This window comes from Mustela nivalis (genome assembly GCF_964662115.1).
Source record: "Mustela nivalis genome assembly, chromosome: 7".
NCBI classification, from domain to species: Eukaryota; Metazoa; Chordata; class Mammalia; order Carnivora; family Mustelidae; genus Mustela; species Mustela nivalis.
In genome coordinates, this window is record NC_139026.1 from 103,895,083 (window position 1) to 103,916,209 (window position 21,127).

The 21,127-nt window shown below is 41.4% G+C and overlaps 1 long non-coding RNA gene across 1 annotated transcript; it reads left to right on the forward strand.

The window, feature by feature from the left end:
- The first annotated feature begins 39 nt into the window (after positions 1 to 39).
- LOC309870448 lies at positions 40 to 19,734 on the forward strand. Its single transcript, XR_014314597.1, has 3 exons — positions 40 to 111; positions 1,645 to 1,684; positions 19,176 to 19,734. It is a non-coding gene; the product is annotated as an uncharacterized lncRNA (long non-coding RNA).
- Positions 19,735 to 21,127: the final 1,393 nt, after the last annotated feature.

Here is a 21,127-nt window from a genome sequence, read left to right on the forward strand (position 1 = left end):
TGAGGAAGAATGACGGGCGCCTTCCCCCCGCCCCATTCTGTTTCAATAAAACTTTATTGTCAGATGAGCGCTGGACGGTAAATGCAGATGGGCGTCCCCGGGTCCCCGCAGGTACCGGCTGGTTATGTGTCGGCTCATAGCTGCCAGGAATCTGGAGATCCGGGCTGCACAGGGAATATGGGGCGACAGGAAAATTGTAATGGGAAAGAGAGGGAGGAGGGGAAAAGGGAGGGAGGGAAATGAGAGGAAAGAGACAACTAGCAATAATAGAAGTTTAGCAGCAGGGGTCCCCTGCCTAGTTTAATTTTTTTTTTTTTTTTTTTTTTTTTTTTTTTTTGAGGAGCAAGAGGAAAGAAGTGGAAAAAGTAAAGGAAGTCATATAGGTAACATGTGTTGAGTGCTTCCTATTGGTCAGGCATCTTTTAAAATTGTATCCTGTTGAATCCTCCTAACTATTCAGATCCCCACTGTGACTTCAGAACACGGGTTATGATGACGGCCTGTACTTGTAGAGTGAGGCTTTCCTGTGCATTGAGTCTTTTAATTCTTGGGCGACGAAAAAACCCTAGGTATAAGGAAGGCATCTGTTATTTTTACTTTACTGACGAGGAAATTGATGCTCATAAAAATTTAGAGATTTGCCTGGAGCTCAGGTCTCTTCAAGCCCAAAGCCATCTTTCAACGTTACCATGATACCTTTGGGAAAATAATAAACTAACATTTCTAGAATGTTGGGCTCTGAAGGAAGAGATTTATTTAATTCTTTCATGCTTATAACAGTCTTGTTTCTGTTTTCCACATGGAAAAACTGAGGTCCAGGGAGGTTAAGTAATTCAAAAAACAATGGAAAGAGGAGAAAGAAAAAAAAAAAGAACATAAATGAGGAGAATATTTTAGAGGACTGATACACTGCTGGAGTGGAAGGGACTTTAAACTCAAAGTTTGTGGTACACATGGCTTGGTTTACAGTAGCAAATGAGAAGCAGAAACAGAGAAAGGAGATGGGTGGGGGAGAAGAAGAAAAAGGAGTGGAAGAGGCAGAGGAAAAAGTAAAGAAGAATGGAAGAGATGACACAAACGTGAAGAGAAGGAGTCAAAAGCATACACCTGAAGTTTGAAAGAACCAAAGAATCAATGAGTACAATATCAATTTAAAGAGGGAAGGGAAAAGAAAATAATGAGGAAAGAACAAGAGCCTTTGTATGTTCTATTATGTGATATGTCTTTATCTGTTCAACTTTAAGACTATTTTTTAAAGATAAGTTTTAGGTTTACAGTATTGTTTACAATATTGGTCTATAATATTGGCAGCAAGGTACAAATATTTCTCATAATACTTCCTGCTCCTACACATATACAACCTCCCCATCAACATCATCACTTACCAGAATGGTACTTTTTTTTTTTAACCAAAGTTGAACCTGTATTGACGATATCATAATCACCTGAAGTCCATAGTTTATCTAAGGGTTCAGTATTGGTGGTGTACATTCAGTGGGCTTGGATAATGTATAATGACATATATCCATCAGTGTAATACAGAGTATTTTCACTGCCCCCAAAATTCTCTGTGCCCTACCTGTTCATCTCTCCCCATCCCTAACCCCCCTGCAAATACTGATCTTTTTTCCATTGTCTCCACAGTTTTGCCTTTTCCAGAATGTCATAGAGTGGAAATCATACTGTATGTGGCCTTTTTATATTGATTCTCTGTACTTTAAGACTCCTTCATGTCTTTTCGTGGCTTAATAGCTCATTTCTTTTTGGCACCATTAGTCTCCCATTGTCTGGATATACCACAGTTTATTTATTTATTTACTTACTGAAGGACATCTTGGTTACTTCCAAATTTTGGCAATTATGGATAAAGGTGCTATAAACATTCACGTGCAGGGTTTTAGGTAGACAAAATTTTCTACGCCTTTGGGTAAACATCAAGGAGTATGGTTGCTGGATCATATGGTAAGAATATGTTTCATTTTTAAAAAAATATTATCAGAGAGATTGAGGGAGAGAGCACAAGCAAGAGGGAGAAGCAGGGTCCCCACTGAGCAAGGAGCCAGATGGGGAGCTCGATCCCAAGACCCTGGGATCATAACCTGAGCCAAAGGCAGATGCTTGACCTACTGAGCCACCCAGACACCCCAGAGTATGTTTCATTTTGTAAGAACCCACCAAACTGTCTTCTAAAGTGGCTGTACTCATCCGCAATGTATGAATGTTTCTTTTTGTTTGTTCGCTTTTTTCTTTGTTAGAGAGGAAGAGAGCATGTGCAGGGAGGGCAGGAGGAGAGGGAGAGAGAGAATCCCAAGTAGGTTCCACGCTCAGTGTGGAGAAAGACTCTGCCAGATCCCACGACCCTCAGATCACCACCTGAACAGAAATTAAGAGTTGAATACTTAACTGACTGAGCCTCCCCAAGTGCCCATGAAAGTTTCTATTCCTCCACTTCCTGGCCAGCTTTTGTTCTTGTCAGTGTTCCAGATTTTGACCATTCTACTAGGTGTGTTGTGGTATCTCACTCTTGTTTTAATTTGCATTTCCCTGATGACCTATAATGTGAAACATCTTTTATGCTTACTTGCCATCTGTGGGTCTTCGGTAGGGTATCTGTTAAGGTCTTTGGCCCATTTTTTAAGTGGGTTGTTTGTTTTCTTATTTGTTGAGTTTTAAGACTTCTTTGTGTATTTTGGATAATAGTCCTTTTTCAGATGTATCTTTTGCAAATATTATCTACCAGTCTGTGGATGGTCTTCTAATTCTCTTCTAATTGTTCTATTGTAGAGCAGAAGATTTTTTATATTCATTAAGTCCAGGTTATTAATTATTTTTCTCTCTCTTTTTTTTAAAGATTTTATTTATTTGACACAGAGAGAGACAGCGAGAGCAGGAACTCAAGCAGGGGGTGTGGGAGAGGGAGAAGCAGGCTTCCTCCTGAGCAGGGAGCCTAATGTGGGGCTCAATCCCAGGACCCTGGGATCATCACCTGAGCTGAAGGCAGATGCTTAATGACTGAGCCACCCAGGTGCCCCTCAATTATTTCTTTAATAGATTGTGTCTTTGGTGTGATATCTAAGAAAGACATTACTATGCTCAGGGTCATCTAGGTTTTCCCTCTGCTATCTCCCAGGAGTTTTATAGTTTTCCATTTTACATTTAGGTCTGTGATCCATTTGTGTTAATTTTTGTGAAGGGTATAAACGCTGTGTCTACATTCATTCATTCATTCATTCTCTTTTTTCTTTCTTCCTGTGAATGTACAGTTGTTCTAGCATCGTTTGTTGAAGAGATTGTCTTTTGGGGGAGTGTGTGGAGGATCAAACCATTTTACTGAGGGGCTTCAGAGAAAGGTCGAAGAGCTAGGAGGGCAGTGAGATCCAACATCCTAGGCCAGGCCAGGATCTCCCCAGCTTCACAGTCACTGAAAGTGAAGAGACTATCCTTGATCAATCTTTTTGCTTTTGCTCTTTTGTCGAAAGTTCCTTGACTGTATATATGGGTGTCTGTTTCTGGGCTCTCTATTGTGGTTCACTGATCTGTTTGTCTGTTTTCACCAATACTCCACTGCCTTGATTACTTGATTAGCTTTATAGTAAGTCTTGAAATCAGATAGCGTCACGCTTCCAACTTTGTTTTCCCTCTCGGTACTGTCTGAGCTATTCTGGTCCTTTTGCCTTTCCATATACAATTTAGAATTAGTTTGTTAATATCCATAAACTAACTTGCTGGAATTGGGATTGCATTTATCTATAGGTAAGGTTGGGAAGAAGAAGGTTGGGAAGAACTGATATCTTGATAATATTGAGTCTTCCTAGCTATACATGTGGATTATTACTTCATTTATGTAATTCTCCTTTGATTTTGTTCATCAGATTTTATAGTTTTTCTCATATAGATCATATAGATCTGATGTGTATTTTGTTAGATTAATACCTAACTATTTCATGTTGAGGCATGCTAATGTAAATGTTATGTTTTAAATTTCAAATTCTACTTGTTCATTGTTGGTACATAGGAAAGCAACTGACTTTTTTTTTTTTTTCCTGTTTTAAGATCTTATTTTTAAGCAATCACTATACCCAACTTGGGGCTCGAACTTACAAACCCCAAGATCAAGAACTTGCTTACTACACCCCATGAGCCACCCAGGAGGCCCAAACCTTGCTATACTTATTAATTACAGGAGGTTTTTTAGTTTTGGGTTTTTGTCAGTTCTTTCAGATGCCCTACATAAATGATCATGTCATCTGGAAACAAAGACAGTTTGATGGCTTTGTTCCCAATCTGTACATGTTTTATTCCCTTTTTAAAAATTCTATTTTGGGCACCTGGGTGGCTCAGTGGGTTAGACCGCTGCCTTCGGCTCAGGTCATGATCCCGGGCTCCTGGGATTGAGTCCCACATCGGGCTCTCTGCTCATCGGGGAGCCTGCTCCCCGCCCCCCGCCTGCTTGTGATCTCTCTCTCTGTCAAATAAATAAATAAAATCTTAAAAAAAAAAAAAGAATTTAAAATTCTATTTTATTTGGGGTGCCTGGGTAGCTCAGTGGGTTAAAGTCTCTGCCTTCGGCTCAGGTCATGATCTCCGGGTCCTGAGATTGATCCCCACATCAGGCTCTCTGCTCAGTAGAGAGCCTGATTCCTCCTCTCTCTCTGCCTCCCTCTCTGCCTACTTGTGATCTCTCTCTCTGTCAAATAAATAAATGAAAATTTTTTTTAAAAAATTCTATTTTATTTAAATTTAATTAATTAACATATGTGTTATTAGTTTCAGAGATAGAGGTCATTGATTCATCAGTTGTGTATAACAGTTAGTGCTCATTATATTACTTGCCATTCTTACTGTCCATCACCCAGTTACCCCCTCCCCTCCAGCAACCTTCAGTTTCTTTCCTTCTTTTTTTTCAAGACTCTTTTTATTGAGAGGTAGAGAGAGTGTGCTAGCAGGGGGTGGGGCAGGCAGAGGGGGAAAGAGAAGGAGGCTCCCTGCTGAGCAGGGAGCTTGATGTGGGGCTCCATCCCAGCACCCTGGGATCTTAACCTGAGCTGAAGGCAGACACTTAACCAACTGAGCCACCAAGGCTCTCCCTTCAGTTTGTTTCCTCTGTTTAAGTGTGTCTCATGATTTGTCTTCCTCTCTGATTTCATCGTTTTGTTTTTCCATCCCTTCCCCTGTGGTCCTCTGTTTTGTTTCTGTGAAATAATATGCTAATTGTCTTTCTCTGGTGGACTTAATTCACGCAGCATAATACGCTCTAGTTCCATCCACGTTGTTGCAAATGGCAAGATTTCATTTGTTTTTGATGGCTGGGTAATATTCCATTGTATATATCCATACCACATCTTCTTTATCCATTCATCTGCTGATGGACATCTGGGCTCTTTCCAGAGTTTGGCTATTGTGGACATTGCTGCAATAAACAGTGGGGTGCATGTGCCCCTTCGGATCAATACATTTGTATCTTTGAAGTAAATACCTAGTAGTGCAATTGCTGAGTTGTAGGGTAGTCCCTTTTTTTTAACCTTTTCTTTTTTCTTTTTTAATGGAGAAGCAGGCACCCCACTGAGCAGGGAGCCCGATGTGGGGCTCAATACCAGGACTCTAGCATCATGACCTGAGATGAAGGCAGAAGCTTAACCCACTGAACCACCCAGGTGCCACCCCCCCTTTTTTTTTTTAAGATTTTATTTATTTATCAGAGAGAGAGAGGGGAGAGAGCAAGCACAGGCAGACAGAATGGCAGGCAGAGGCAGAGGGAGAAGCAGGCTCCCCGCCAAGCAAGGAGCCCGATGTGGGACTCGATCCCAGGACGCTGGGATCATGACCTGAGCCGAAGGCAGCTGCTTAACCAACTGAGCCACCCAGGCGTCCCCCTTTTTTTTAACCTTAATACATTAGCAGGAATTTCCAGTACAATGTTGAAGAGGGGTGAGAAGGGACATCCTTGCCTTGTACCTGATCTTAGTGAGAAAGCTTCTAGTTTCTCACCACTAAGTATGATTTTAGCTGTAGGGTGTTGTTGTTGTTGATACTCAATCTTTACAAAAACCCTTTGAGATGTTTATTAATATCTTTGCTAACCTGTGAGGACACCAAGTATCACAGAAGCTAAGTAATTTTTTTTTAAGATTTTATTTATTTATTTGACGGAGAGAGATCATAGGTAGGTAGAGAGGCTGGCGGGGGGGGGGGGGGCAGGCTCTACGCCGAGCAGAGAGCCCGATGTGGGACTCAATCCCAGGACCCTGAGATCATGACCTGAGCCGAAGGCAGAGGCTTAACCCACTGAGCCACCCAGGCGCCCCCAGAAGTTAAGTAATTTACTGCAGGTCGGTGTGGGTGGTGGAGCTGATAGATGCAAGTTTGTCTGATTTCGATACTGTGTTAAGAGAAGGAAAGGGGCATCTGCGTGGCTTAGTCGGTTAAACATCTGCCTTTGGCTCAGGTCATGATCTCAGGGTCCTGGGATTGAGCCCTACATCGGGTTCCCTGCTCAGTGGGAAGTCTGCTTCTCCTCTCTCTGCCTGCCTCTCTGCCTACCTGTGATCTCTCGCTCTCTGTCAAATAAATAAATAAAATCTTAAAAAAGAGAAGAAAAAAGAGTGTCAGCTGTCTCAGCCATTGGCACATATGACTTGATCTCCGGGTTTGAGCCCCATGTTGGATATAGAGATTATTTTAAAAAATAAAATCTTGGGCGCCTGGGTGGCTCAGTGGGTTAAGCCACTGCCTTTGGCTCAGGTCATGATCTCAGGGTCCTGGGATCGAGTCCCGCATCAGGCTCTCTGCTTAGCAGGGAGCCTGCTTCCTCCTCTCTCTCTCTCTCTGCCTGCCTCTCTGCCTACTTGTGATCTCTCTCTGTCAAATAAACAAATAAAAAATCTTTAAAAAAATAAAATCTTTAAACAAAAGAATGAGAGGAAAAAGCAGAAAGGAAAGAGATAAGAGGGAGAAAGAGATAACCTGAGATCGAGTTCTGATTCATCCTTAAACAAGTCATGACCTTAAAGTTTATTGTGTTGTCCTCTTCTGTATCTACAAAGTGAAAGAATAGATAATAGAATTTTTTTAGATTTTATTATTATTTTTAAAAAGATTTCATTTACTTATTTGACACACACGGAGAGATATCACAAAGTAGGCAGAGAGGCAGGCAGAGAGAGAGGGGGAAGCAGGCTCCCCACTGAGCAGAGATCCCGATGCAGGGCTCAATCCCAGGACCCTGAGATCATAACCTGAGCCGAAGGCAGAGGCTTAACCCACTGAGCCACCCAGGTGCCCCGAGATTTTATTATTTTTTAAGTAATCTCTACACCCAACATGGGACTTGAACCAACAATCCCAAGATCAAAAGTCACACCCTCCACAGACTGAGCCAGCCAGGTACCCCTAGACAACAGAATTTTTTTTTTCTTTTTAAGAGAGAGAGGAGAGCATATGAGTGAGTGTATAGTGGGTGGGGAGGGACAGAGGGAGAGAGAGAATCCCAAGCAGGTTCTATATTCAGTGTGGAGTCTGACAGGGGGCTCCATCTCACAACCTGCAAGATCCTCACCTGAGTCGTAATCAAGAGTTGGCAGTCTAGGGCACCTGGGTGGCTCAGGTGCAAGCAACTGCCTTCAGCACCTGGGTGGCTCAGGTTAAGCAACTGCCTTCAGCACAGGTCATGATCCTGGAGTCCCGGGATTGAGTCCTGCATCGGGCTCCCAGCTCCACGGGGAGTCTGCTTCTCCCTCTGACCTTCTCACCTCTCATGCTCTTTCACTGTCTCTCTCTCATATAAATAAATTTTAAAAATTTAAAAAAAAAAAGTGTTGGTCACCTAACCAACTGAGCCACCCAGGTGCCCCTAGACAACAGATTTTCTAAAGCAAAGTCTGAGTTTTATGTTTTATGAAACAGAGAAAGAGGAGTAAGGAGAGAAGATGAGACAATAAATAAACAATTAATAAGTAGAACAAGAAAATTTGGAGATAGAAAGGAGAGGGGGATCGGCTAGAGAAGTGAGATTAGAAAAAGACAGAGCAGGTGGCTCTGTCGCTTGAGCATCCAGACTTGGTTTCAGCTCAGGTCATGATCTCAGGGTCCTCAGTGGGGAGTCTGCTTAAAGAGTCTCTCCCTCTGCCCCTCCCCCCACAAAATGAATGAATAAATCTTCTTGGAAAAAGTGCAGCGAAAGGGAGGAGGAGATATGAAAAAAGAAAGGAATAGAGATGAGGGAAAGTGCAGAAAACTAAAGAAGCTCTCCAACAGGAGGATGGGAGCTCATTAAACTTCAGCAAAGACTAGGATGTGACATTCATTCATTCACTTATTACTAACTGACAGTTATGTACAAGGCCATGTGCCAGGTGCTCTGTTTTTTAATGTTAAGGTTAGAAAACAGAATGTACGGAAATAAAGCTAGAGAAACTGACTGACACCAAGGAGTCAGACACATAATAAAATATTCACTGTTCATTCAAAAGGTATTACTGAGCACCTCTTATTGCCAAGCATTGTTCTAGTTAGTAGGCACATAGATAAAATACCTGCCTTCTTGGTATTTACATTCTTGTGGTGAGACTCAGGTAATGCATACATACGTACATTAATGGGTGGCTCAGTCGGTTAAGCACCTGCCTTCGGCTCTGGTCATGATCCCAGGGTTCTGGGATTCAGACCCACCTCCGGCTCCCTGATAGCAGAGACTCTGCTTCTCCCTCTCCCTCTGCTCTTCCCCCCAGCTCATGCTCGCTCTCTCTCTCTCTCTCTCTCTCTCTCTCAAATAAATAAATAAAATCTTTTAAAAAGAAAAGGAGCAAGTCATACAGATTTCTGTGGGGACTGTATTCCAGGCAGAGCAAACAACAAATGCAAAGGCTCTGAGATGAGAACATACTTGAGGTGTTTCAGGAACATTAAGGGGGCCAGTATGGCTAGAGCAGTGGGAGCAAGAGGAGAGATGTAAGGGATGAGGTCAGAGAGAGAACAAGGTGCCAACTCCTATCAGGCCTCCTGGACCATTGTAAGGACTTTGCTTCTTACTCTGAGTGAGATGGGTGGCCAGTGGAGGGTTTGAGCAGACAAGTAACAGAATCTGACCTATATGTTTAAAATAGCATGGCTGCAGGGCACCTGGCTGGCTCAGTGGAGCGGTGACTCTTGATTCCAGGGTTGTGAGCTTGAGGCCCATATTTGACGTAGAGATTACTTAAATTTTTTTTTTTTTAAATATGATGACTGCGTGGACTGAAACAGATGAGTCCAATTAGGAGGCCACAGCAGTTCTCCAAGGGAGAGATGGTGGTAGCTTAGATGAGGGTGGTGGCAGTGGAGGTGAGAAGTAGTTGGAGTTGGAATTTAATTTTTTAAATATTTTTTATTTGTTTATTTTGAGAGAGAGAGAGAAAGAGTGAGAGAAAGCATGAGAGGGGAAGTCAGAGGGAGAAGCAGACTCCCCATGGAGCTGGGAGCCCGATGTAGGACTCGATCCCAGGGCTCTGGGACCATGACCTGAGCCGAAGGCAGTTGCTTAACCAACTGACCCACCCAGGAGCCCTGGAATTTAATTTAAAGCTAGAATAAACAAAATTTGCAAATGGTTTAGATGTGAAGTATGAAAGAAAAAGAGTTAAGAACAACATTATACAGGCATGTTGCACCAAACTGCCTAAATGCAGGTCATTTTAATTTTGTTTAAACTTTTCCAAAAATAGGAAGGGAAATGACTGTCCTCAGCTCATTATATGGGGCTAGAATTGCTCTCATAACCAAACCAAGAAAGGGCAATAACAGAAAGGAAAATGATAGACCAATCTTACTTATTAACAGAGATGCAAAAATCTTCAGTTAAACACTAGGAAATTGGGGCACCTGGGTGGCTCAGTGGGTTAAACCTCTACCTTCGGCTCAGGTTATGACCCCAGGGTCTTGGGATCACCCCACATTGAGCTCTCTGCTCAGTGGGGAGCCTGCTTCCTCCTCTCTCTCTGCCTGCCTCTGTGCCTACTTGTGATCTCTGTCTGTCAAATAAATAAATAAAATCTTTTTTTAAAAAAACCCACAAAACACTAGGAAATTGAATCCAGCAATGTGTAAAAAGATAATACACCAAGACTAACTTGAATTTATGTGAAGAGTTTAAGGTTAGGGGCGCCTGGGTGGCTCAGTCATTAAGTGTCTGCCTTTGGCTCAGGTCTTGACCCGAGGATCCTGGGATCAAGCCCCACATTGGGCTCCCTGCTCCACGGGAAGCCTGATTCTCTGTCTCCCACTTCCCCCGCTTGTGTTCCCCCTCTCACTCTGTTTCTCTCTGATAAATAAAAATCTTAAAAAAAAAAGAGAGAATTTAAGGGTAGCTTAATATTAGAAAATACATTAATTTTATTCATCATATTGCTAGATTAAAGGAATATATCACACAATCACCTCAATACAGAAGAAGTATGTGATGAAATCAAAATCCGTTTGTGATAAAAAAAAAAAACAAATCTTTTAGAAAGGAGGGGAACTTGTTAATATGATAAAGAAATGCCTGGTATCAATAATTCTATTCAGTGTAATGGGGATCCACAGCACTAAGACAAGGGAAATAAAAGGGTAAAAGGGTTAGATAAAAAGGAAAAGAAGCTGTTATCACCTATGGAAAATATTAAAATGTTATAGCATGTGTAGAAAATTTACAAGAATCCACAAATAAATTATTAGCATAAAAGCTTAACAAGTTTGCTTGACCAAAAATATACAAAATCAAATATATATCCATATATGAACAATAGTTAGATGATAAAAATAGTTTTTTAAGTTACCACCTGTAATAGTATGAGAAATACCAAATACCAACATATAAATATAACAAAATATGTGTAAGACCCGTATACAGCAAATTATAATTTATTGTGAGGTGTTGAAAAAAACTAACATAAATGAAGAGATGTCATCATGTTCGTGGATTAGAAATCCCAATATCATGAAGACGTCAGTTCTCCCTAAAGTGATTTAAAGATTCTAGTGCAATACTAATCAAAATCCCAGCAGGCTTTTTGTGAGTGTATAGAACTGGCAAACTGATTCTAAAATTTGCGTGGACAAACAAAAGCCCAAGAACCTCCTCTTGAAGATTAATAAGGTGGAGAAACTTGCCTTACCAGATACCAGGACATAATTATAAAACCATAATAATTAAGATAGTGTAGTACTGACACAAGATAGATAGATTGAGTACAGGGACACAATTCAAGCCAAAACACATTTACACATATATAGACATTTGATTTATGATATAGTTTGCACTTTTGAGCAGGAGGAAAAGGACACTTTTCAATGTTGCTGTGACAATTGTGTGCCTATATGAAAAAATAAAACCAAACCCCTACCTTAAGCCATACACAAAAATTATTCCCCACTGTACTATAAGCTAAATGTAAAAAGCAGATTAAAAACCTTGGAGAAGATAATATAGAATATATTCATGAATTCAGTGTAAAGAAGCATTTTCTTTTTTTAATTTTATTTTAAAAATATTTTTATTTATTTATTTGATAGAGAGATCACAAGTAGGCAGAAAGGCAGGCAGAGAGAGAGGGGGAAGCAGCCTCCCCGCTGAGCAGAGAGCCCGATGTGGGTCTCAGTCCCAGGACCCCAAGATCATGACCTGAGCCGAAGGCAGAGGCTTAACCCACTGAGCCACCCAGGCACCCCAAGAAGCATTTTCTAAGACTCAAATACACTATGAAGAAGAAAATTGATCCATTTGACTATATTAAAATCAAGAACATCTGTTCATCAAGATAGGCCACAGAATAGAAGGAGGTATTTATAACATATAACTGACAAAAGATATATCCAGGATGTGTAAAGATCTCCTACAAATTAATAGGAAAAAAACAACTCCTAACAATTACAAGCATGAACTAAAGATTTCAATTAGCATTTCACAAGAGGAAATTCACAAGGTCAACATGAAAAGATGCTCAGCTTTATTAGTAATCAAACCAATGCAAATTAAAGCCATAATCAAATATCATTGTATGCGCCCGAATAGCTAAAAATAAAGTCTGAAAATAACAAGTGTTGGCAAGACTACGGAGTAAAAGCAACTCTCATATACAGTTAATGAGAATACAAGTGGTTAAACCACTTTGGAAAATTTAGAAAATTAGCATTATCTAATAAAGTGGAAGATGCCTTATGGTGCATTGATTCCACTTCTACATACATAGCAAATACATACAGCATTATTATACATAGATCTTCAACAAACCCAAAAAAGCTATACTGTAAAGGAATGCACACACATAGGAGGAAACTATTTTTTTTTAAGATTTTATTTATTCATTTGACAGACAGAGATCACAAGTATGCAGAGAGGCAGGCAGAGAGAGATGGAGAAGCAGGCTCCCCGCCGAGCAGAGAGCCCGATGTGGGGCTCTATCCCAGGATTCTGGGATCATGACCTGAGCTGAAGGCAGAGGCTTTAACCCACTGAGCCACCCAGGCGCCCCAGGAAGAAACTCTTAAGAAAAGTGAATAAGTGATTTCCATAGAAGTTAGAATACTGCTTACCTATGGTGAGGAGGGAATGATGTATGAGGAAATGGGGACACACAGTCCCTTTCAAATACTCGTAAGGTTCTTTTCGTTAGCTTGGTTGGTAGTCACATGAGTATTTTTTCTGTAAGTATTCTGTTTATTAGTATTCAATATATTTTACATTTATGTTTTATTGCATTTGTCTTTATGTGTGTTGTATTTCACAATAAAAATGAGCTTTAAAGAGCATCTAATTCAACAACCCATACTTGATAACCTCTTAGCAAGGGGATTTTCCTTAACTTAATAAAAGTTATTTTACAAAAAACAACACAGCAAACATTATTCTTCCTGGGAAAACATTGGAAGCATTTCCTTTAAAATCAGGAACAAAAGAAACATGCCAGCTATCACTGCTTGTATTTGACATTGTACTAAAGGTCCAGGCCAGCACAAGAAAAGGAAATTATAGGCATAGTGTTGGAAAGGAAAAGGCAAAAGGCCATCAGTTGCAGATGACATGATTGTAGAAAATTCCAAAAGTCTATAGAAAAATTATACAGGAGAGCTTATCAAAGTAGTCGGCTCTAAAACCAATACTGAAAATCAATTGGGTTTCTACATACCAGCAAAAATCCAATTTGAAATGGCATCTTAAGGATACCATTTACCGTAAATAGAAAAGCAATAAAGTGCTTAGGAATAAATAAAACAGACGTGCATACTTTGTATGCAGAAAATGATACAAAGTCACTGAAAGGCATTAAAGACCTAAATAAATGAAGAGATATCCCAAGTCCATGATAGGAAATTTCAGTACCAAAGGATGTCAATTTGACTCAAATTGAACTTTGTTTCTCCCTCTCCCTCTCCTGCCACCCTGCCTGCTTGTGCGCTCTCTCTCTCTGTCAAATAAAAAAATATATATATTTTTAAAGCTATAGGACAATGTGTTATTGGTGCAGGTTTTAAAAAAGTTGACTATTGGAACAGAATAGTGTCCAGAAACAGATCCATGTATATATAAAACTTTGATACATAACCAAGTTCGCAAAGCAGATCAGGCAGAAAGGAGGGACTATTTAATAAATGATGTTGGGATAACTCATTTTCCATATTACAAAATGTAAATAGACTGTTAAAAAACACCATACACGGGGCACCTGGGTGGCTCAGTAGGTTAAAGCCTCTGCCTTCAGCTCAGGTCATGATCTCAGGGTCCTGGGATCGAACCCCACATGGGGCTCTCTGCTCAGCAGGGAGCCTGCTTCCTCCATCTCTCTCTCTCTGCCTGCCTCTCTGCCTACTTGTGATCTCTGTCAAATAAATAAATAAAATATTTTTTAAAAAAGAAATTTATTTAAAAAACCCACCATACACAAAAAAATAAATTCTAGGTAGACTTAGGGCTTAAATATAAAGAACAGAAGTTTAAAATCTTTTGAAGAATATGTAAGAAAAGAATTTTCTGACAAAGAGGGTAGATAATGATTTTTAAAAATATTTTATTTATTTATTTATTTGACAGAGTCACAGATAGAGAGAGGGAACTCAAGCAGGGGGAGCAGGAGAGGAAGAAGCAGGCTTCCCGCTGAGCAGGGAGCCCGATGTGTGCCTTGATCCCAGGAAACTGGGATCATGACCTGAGCCAAAGGCAGCAGCTTAATGACTGAGCCACCCAGGTGCCCCGAGAGTGATTTTTTAAAAAAAGATTTTATTTATTTATTTGACAGACAGAGATCACAAGTAGGCAGAGAAGCAGGCAGAGAGAGAAAGAGAGAGGAGGAAGCAGGCTCCCTGCTGAGCAGAGATCCCTGGGCTCCATCCCAGGAACCTGGGATCATGACCTGAGCCGAAGGCAGAGGCTTTAACCCCCTGAGCCACCCAGGCGCCTCTCGAGAGTGATTTTTTATACAAGATTCAAAAAGCATGACCATAAATGATAAATATGCCTATGATAAAATAAAAAACTCCTGACAATCAAAAGACATCATGAAAAAAGTAAAGTATAGGTCAGAAATGTCTCACAAACGAGAATATATTTGCAACATACAAAGCAGACAAAAGATTAGTATCCAGAATATATAAAGAACTCCTACAAATCAATAAGAAAAATACAAACAACCCAAATGATTAGGCATTTCCCAGAAGAGGACATTCAAAGGGCTAATCAGAATATGAAAAGATTCTCAACTGCATTAATAATTATAGAAATGCCAAACAAAACCACAATGAAATACTATTATACACCTACTGGATTGGCAAAACTTAAGAAGTCTCAAAATGTAAGTGTTAGAATGTAAATCAATGGGAACTCAAATATCAATGGTAGGAGCGTAAGTTGAAAAACAATTTGGCATTCTCTCTCAAAGATTAGTATTTTTATGCCTCACAACATAGCCCTTTCACTGCTAGATACACACTTCAGAGAAACTCTTGCACATATGTTGGAGACAAATACAGGAATCCTCATAGCAACAATGTTTATAGACAATGTTCATTGTCTATTCTCCATCAATAGGAGAATAGACAATGATTTATTTGGCATATTCACACAGTGGTCCATTACATTCCAATGTAAGTGTGTGAACTCGAAGTGTTTCATGAACTCCAGCTACTTGCAACAGTATGGACAAATCTTGAAAACACCATATTGAATGAAAAAACAAACATGTACCCAAAGACAACATATCATACCATCCTTATCAAGCTTGAAAATTGATAAGACTAACAAGTATATTTAAGCTTACATCCGTGTGTGAGAAAATTATATTTAAAAAAATAATGGAACAGGATGCCTGGGTGGCTTAGGTGGTGAAGCACCTGCCTTTGGCTTGGGTCCTTATTCCAAGGTCCTGGAATCGAGTCCCACATTGGGTTCCCTGCTCTGCAGGGAGCTTTACTTCTCCCCTTCCCTCTGCCTGCTGCTCTCCCTGCTTGTGCCCATTCTCTCTCTCCCTCTGACAAAAAATAAAATCTTTAGAAAAAAATAAATTAAAAACAATGGAATAATAAAAAATAATAATAAAAACATTTAAAAAATAATAAAAAAAATAAATAAAAAACAATGGAATAATAAAAAATGGAGAGTGATTATAGGGAGGAGACAGGGGAATGAGAGGATAGGGGAACCTCACAGATACAAGTTATTGGCAACTTTCTAGTCCTTGGGTTGGGTGGTGGGTTTACAGATATTAATTTTATTTTCCTATATCTACATACATAATTATCATATAATATCTTGTGTGTCGAACTTTATGTGCATGTCAAGTTATATTTATATATAATATAAATATGTATTTTTTTAATTTTTCATTTATTTATTTGAGAGAGAGAGAAGTCCACTCCCCATTGAGCCTGGAGCTTGACATGGGACTGGATCCTAGGACCCTGGGATCATGACCTGAGCAGAAGACAGACACCTAACTGACTGAGCCACCCAGGTGCCACATACATATGTATTATATTTGTATACCTATATACTTAAAGATAATAAAGTTGAATAAAAGAAAATACTAGCCAGCTATACAAACATTTAAAAAAAAAAAAAAGGATGACTCCAAGGTTTTTTCCCTGACCAACTGGAAGAATAAAGGTGCCATTTAAAAGAGAGGAAGAGGGGTGCCTGGGTGGCTCAGTGGGCTAAAGCCTCTGCCTTTGGCTCAGGTCGTGATCCCAGAGTCCTGGGATCAAGCCCCGCATCGGGCTCTCTGCTCAGCAGGGACCCTGATTCCCCCTCTCTCTCTCTGCTTGCCTCTCTGCCTATTTGTGATCTCTGTCTGTCAAATAAATAAATAAAATCTTTTAAAAATAAATAAATAAAATAAAAGAGAGGAAGTGCTAAGGGAGAGGGAGATTTGCAATTGAAAAGTATGGAAGGAGGGAAGAGGCTGATTGGAGACAAAAATGTAGGAGTCATCAGGAAAAATAAGATTATCTATTTTAGAAAAAAAAAAAAAAGAGAGAGAGATTTAAAGCACAGACACTGAATATCCCCTGGGGTGTGACCACAGGTATTCTGTCTCCCTCTCTCTCTAAAACAGGTAAATAAGGGACGCCTGGATGGCTCAATTGGTTGAGCGTCTGCCTTCGTCTCAGACAGTGATCCCAGGGTTGTGGAATCGAGTCCTGTGTCAGGCTCCCTGCTCAGTATGGAGTCTGTTTGTCTTCCCTCAGTCTCTGCCCCCCTTGCTTGTGCGCTCTCTCTCTCTCTCTCTCACTCTCTCTAATAAATAAATAAAGTCTTTAATAAAATAAAACAGGTAAATAAATCTTTTTTAAAAAGTCAGCTAAGAAAGTTTCTAGAAGGGGACATGATCAACTGTAACAAAGGCTGCTGATCACCAAATAAAATGACACTGACAACTGAACTTTGGCTTTGGAAACATGAAGGTCACAGGTAGGCTTGACAAGAGGAATTTCAGCAGGGTAGCTGGGGCAAAAGCCTGAAGGGAGTAGGCTGAGAGATTGGGAGGACATTTATATGTCAGACTATGATGAGGCTATGGGGCGCCTGGGTGGCTCCATCAATTAAGTGTCTCTTTTCAGCTTGGGTCATGATCTCGGAGTCCTGGACTGGAGCCCCTCATTGGGCTCCCTGCTCAGCAGAGAGCGTGCTTCTCCCTCTCCCTCTGCCCCTCCCTCTGCTCATGCTTACTCTCTCTCTAAAATAAATAAAAATAAAATCTTTTTTTAAAAAAGGATATGATAAGGCTGCATAACAACGGGAGATGAGGGCACCTGGGTAGCTCAGTTGGTTGAGCGACAGCCTTTGGCTCAGGTCATGATCCTGGAGTCCCAGGATCGAGTCCTGCGTTGGGCTCCCAGCTCCATGGGGAGTCTGCTTCTCCCTCTGCCCTTCTCCCCTCTCACGCTCGCTCTCACTCTCTCTCACCCTCAAATAAATAAATAAAATCTTTAAAAAAAAAAAAAAAGCATGATAAAGATCCCTATTCATTGATAAACCAAAATAGTAAAGATACTTTGTTAAGTCAAAAAGGAAAGATGTAGGGGCGCCTGGGTGGCTCAGTCATTAATTGTCTGCCTTCGGCTCAGGTCATGATCCCAGGGTCCTGGGATCGAGCCCCACATTGGACTCTCTGCTCAGTGGGACCCCTGCTTCTCCTTCTCCCACTCCCCCTCCTCCAAATCTGGCTTCTTGCTCAGCAGGGAGGCTGCTTCTCCCTCTGCCTGCAGCTCCCCCTGCTTGTACTCTCTCTCTCTGACAAATAAATTCTTTAAAAAAAAAAAAACAACAACACACACGCATGGGGGAATAATGAATTTATATTACTATTTGCTTGTGCCTGCATAAACTGGAAGAATGCATAGAAATTAGTCACACTGATTAGATGGGATGGGAACTGGAAAGATGGTGGACAGGAGAAACACTGAGAATTTGGGGGTGCCTGGGTGGCTCAGGTCATGATCCCAGGGTCCTGGAATCGAGCCCCGCATTGCTCCCTGCTCAGTGGGGAGCCTGTTTCTCCCTCTCCCATTTCCCCTGCTTGTGTTCCCTCTCTAGCTGTGTCTTTCTCTGTCAAATAAGTAAAATCTTTCCAAAAAATGAGAATTTTTACTATATATCTTTTTATATATTGGAAACTTCTTTTTTTAAAGATTTTTTTTTTAATTTATCTTAGAGAGAGAGAGCACGAACAGAGTGAGGGGCAGAGGGAGAAGCAGACCCCCACCGAGCAGGGAGCCCGACGCAGGGCGCAATCCCAGAACCCCAAGACCATGACCTGAGCCGAGGGCAGATGTCCAACCAACTGAGCCACCCAGGTGCCCTTATTGGAAATTTTCTTGCACTTGTGAATGTATTACCAATTCAAAATAATGAATTTCAGGGACACTGGGTGACTCAGTGAGTTAAGCATCTAACTCATGATTTTGGCTCAGGGTATGACCTCAGGGTCCTGAGATCAAGCAGCGTGTCAGGCTCCAATCTGGGCCTAGAGCCTGCTTAAGGTTCTCTCTCTCCCTCTCCCTCTGTTCCTCCCTAAAAAAAGAAAAGAAGAAGAAAACACTACTGAAATTGCAAAAATTAAATAGTTTTATTTCAATTAATAAAAGAGAAAGGAATGGGTGGAGAAGTGGAAGAGATGATGAATACAGACCATCACCATCTTTTGAGATACTTTGCTGTAAAGGGAAGCAGAGAATGACAGACACTGGAGGGGGAGGGGGAGCTAAGAAAGCTTGTTTTAGGCTGGAAGAAATTACAGCGTGCTCACATGCTGCTGGGATAATCAAGTAGAGAGGAGAGTGATGCTGCAGAAGAGGGAGGACAGCCCTTGGAGTGATGACTTCGGGTGGTTGAGAAGCCCAGGGATCCCTCAGAGAAGGAGAGGTGGGCTGCGATGTAGTGGCAGTGGGGGGTGGGAGAGAGTTCCCTCCCACCTCCTTCTCTCGGAGAAGCACCAAGCTGGGTTATCAGCTGAGAGTGCGAAGAGCTCGGAAAGACATTGGACATTTGAGGACAGGAAACAGACAGAAATTTACCCTGACAAATACTGGGAAAGCCCAATGAACACAGAGGTAACGATCAAGATACTGGCAAAGCCAGACACAGAGAGAGAGTTTATAGATTGTGGGGGAAGGTTCCCAAATTCATCTAAAGACCCATTTATCATTCTGTATTTCATTGTCTCCTTCACTAGGTTCTAAGTTCCATGAGGACAGTGATGACTTTGTTCCTGCTCTATGTTATATCTTCAGCCAGTAGCACCGTGCCCAGCCTGTAGAGGGTGTTCCAGAAAGAGTCGTCGAAAGAATGAATGAATCAAGATTGCTAGAAATAGGGGCGCCTGGATGACTCTGTGGGCTAAGCATCTGCCTTCAGTTCAGGTCATGATCCTGGCTGGGGTCCTGGGATCGAGCCCTGCATTGGGCTCCCTGCTCCGTGGGGGAGCCTGGTTCTCCCTCTCCTTCTGCCCCTCCCCATGCTTGTGCCCTTTGTACATGTCCAATACATACATGTCCAATACGTAAGTAAAATCTTTATTAGAAAAAAGAATACTAGTGGGGTGCCTGGGTGGCTCAGTGGATTAAGTCTCTGCCTTCGGCTCAGGTCATGGTCTCAGGGTCCTGGGATCAAGCCCCACATAGGGCTCTCTGCTCAGCAGGAGCCTGTTTCCCCTTCTCTCTCTCTGCCTGCCTCTCTGCCTACTTGTGATTTCTGTCTGTCAAATAAATAAATAAAATCTAAAAAAAAAAAAATTAAATAAATAAATAAATAAATAAAATCTTAAAAAAAAAAAGAGTACTAGAAACAATGGGTAATGATCCAAAGTCCTCAGTGTAAAAGGCACTTCCATGGGGAGTGAATATTCACTTGGTAAGTCTGACCCACAAGCACCACATAATGAGTCCTCTTAGAGCACATCCTCAGGACATGGGGCTTACTGGGGACCAGGATATGGGGACCAGGATATGGCGTGATTTGCACACCCTGCTTCGCACAGCTTGCTTCGTGTTCAATGGGTACCATCTTTCCCTGGCCACTGGGAAACACTAGGAGGGCAGCATCCTCACTGCTATTCTGACCTCTGAATGAAAGGCTGTCAGGGACGGACAAGCAGGAGGGCAACCGCCACAGATGCTGGTTAAAACAGCAGGCTTCCTTCCGGCAGGCGGGAGTGCTAGGCTAATGACAGTAATAACACAGAGCATGAAGGGCAAGAGTCTGGAGGGGCGTGGGTGTGAGCAGAGACTAAACCTACAGCATTCAGCACAGGGCAGAGATCAGGGAGGGCAGGCAGACAGAGAGGAAAGGCAGGTGGAGAGCAGAGCAGAGAATGGGCAGGGGTCCCGGGTGAAGTTTACCAAGCAATAAATAATGAGCATCTACTATGTGCCAGGCTCTGAGGTGAATAAGAGAGTAATAAGACAAATGAGATCTTTGTTCTCTAGTGTATGGTGGCTGGGGGATGGGGGTGGGACAAGGGCAGGGGGAGGCAATAAACAGTAAACAAATATAAGATCATTTCAGAGAGTGATGAGTTGGAAAAACAATGAGACATATTGAAGAAACAGGGTGGGTGACTGAATGACAGAAGGGAACCAACCAGGTGAAAAAGCGGGCGAAGGGGGGCATTTCAGTTGGAGACAGTCAAAAGTGTCGGGTGCTAAGGGAGTCATTTCAGATGTTCTAGAACATCAAGAGATCTGATCTGGCAGGAGCATTGTTGGAACATCGAGGAGGAGTACAAATTGGAGGGCCTCACCTAACAATGAGCTCATATTTATTCCAAGTACAATGAAAAGCCACTCAAATATTTTAAGCAGGGAAGAGCATGACATGATGTGGTTATAAAAATATTACTGGATATTGTGAAAACTAGTTTGTGTAGGGCAAGGGCAGAAACAAACAACCAGCTAAGAATCTATTGTGCTATTTTCAGGTGAGAGATAATGGCTTGAACCAGGATGGAAGTAACAAAGGTGGAGAAAAGTGGGTAGATTCAAGATATATTTTGCATTCTGAGCTCACAGAACTAGCTGGTGAATTAGATATAGGGCAAGAATCTGTGAGAAAATGGAAAGGAAAAAGATGTTCTCTAGGTTTTCAGCCTGAACAAGTAGTTGTCATGTCCCAGGATGGGACACAAGG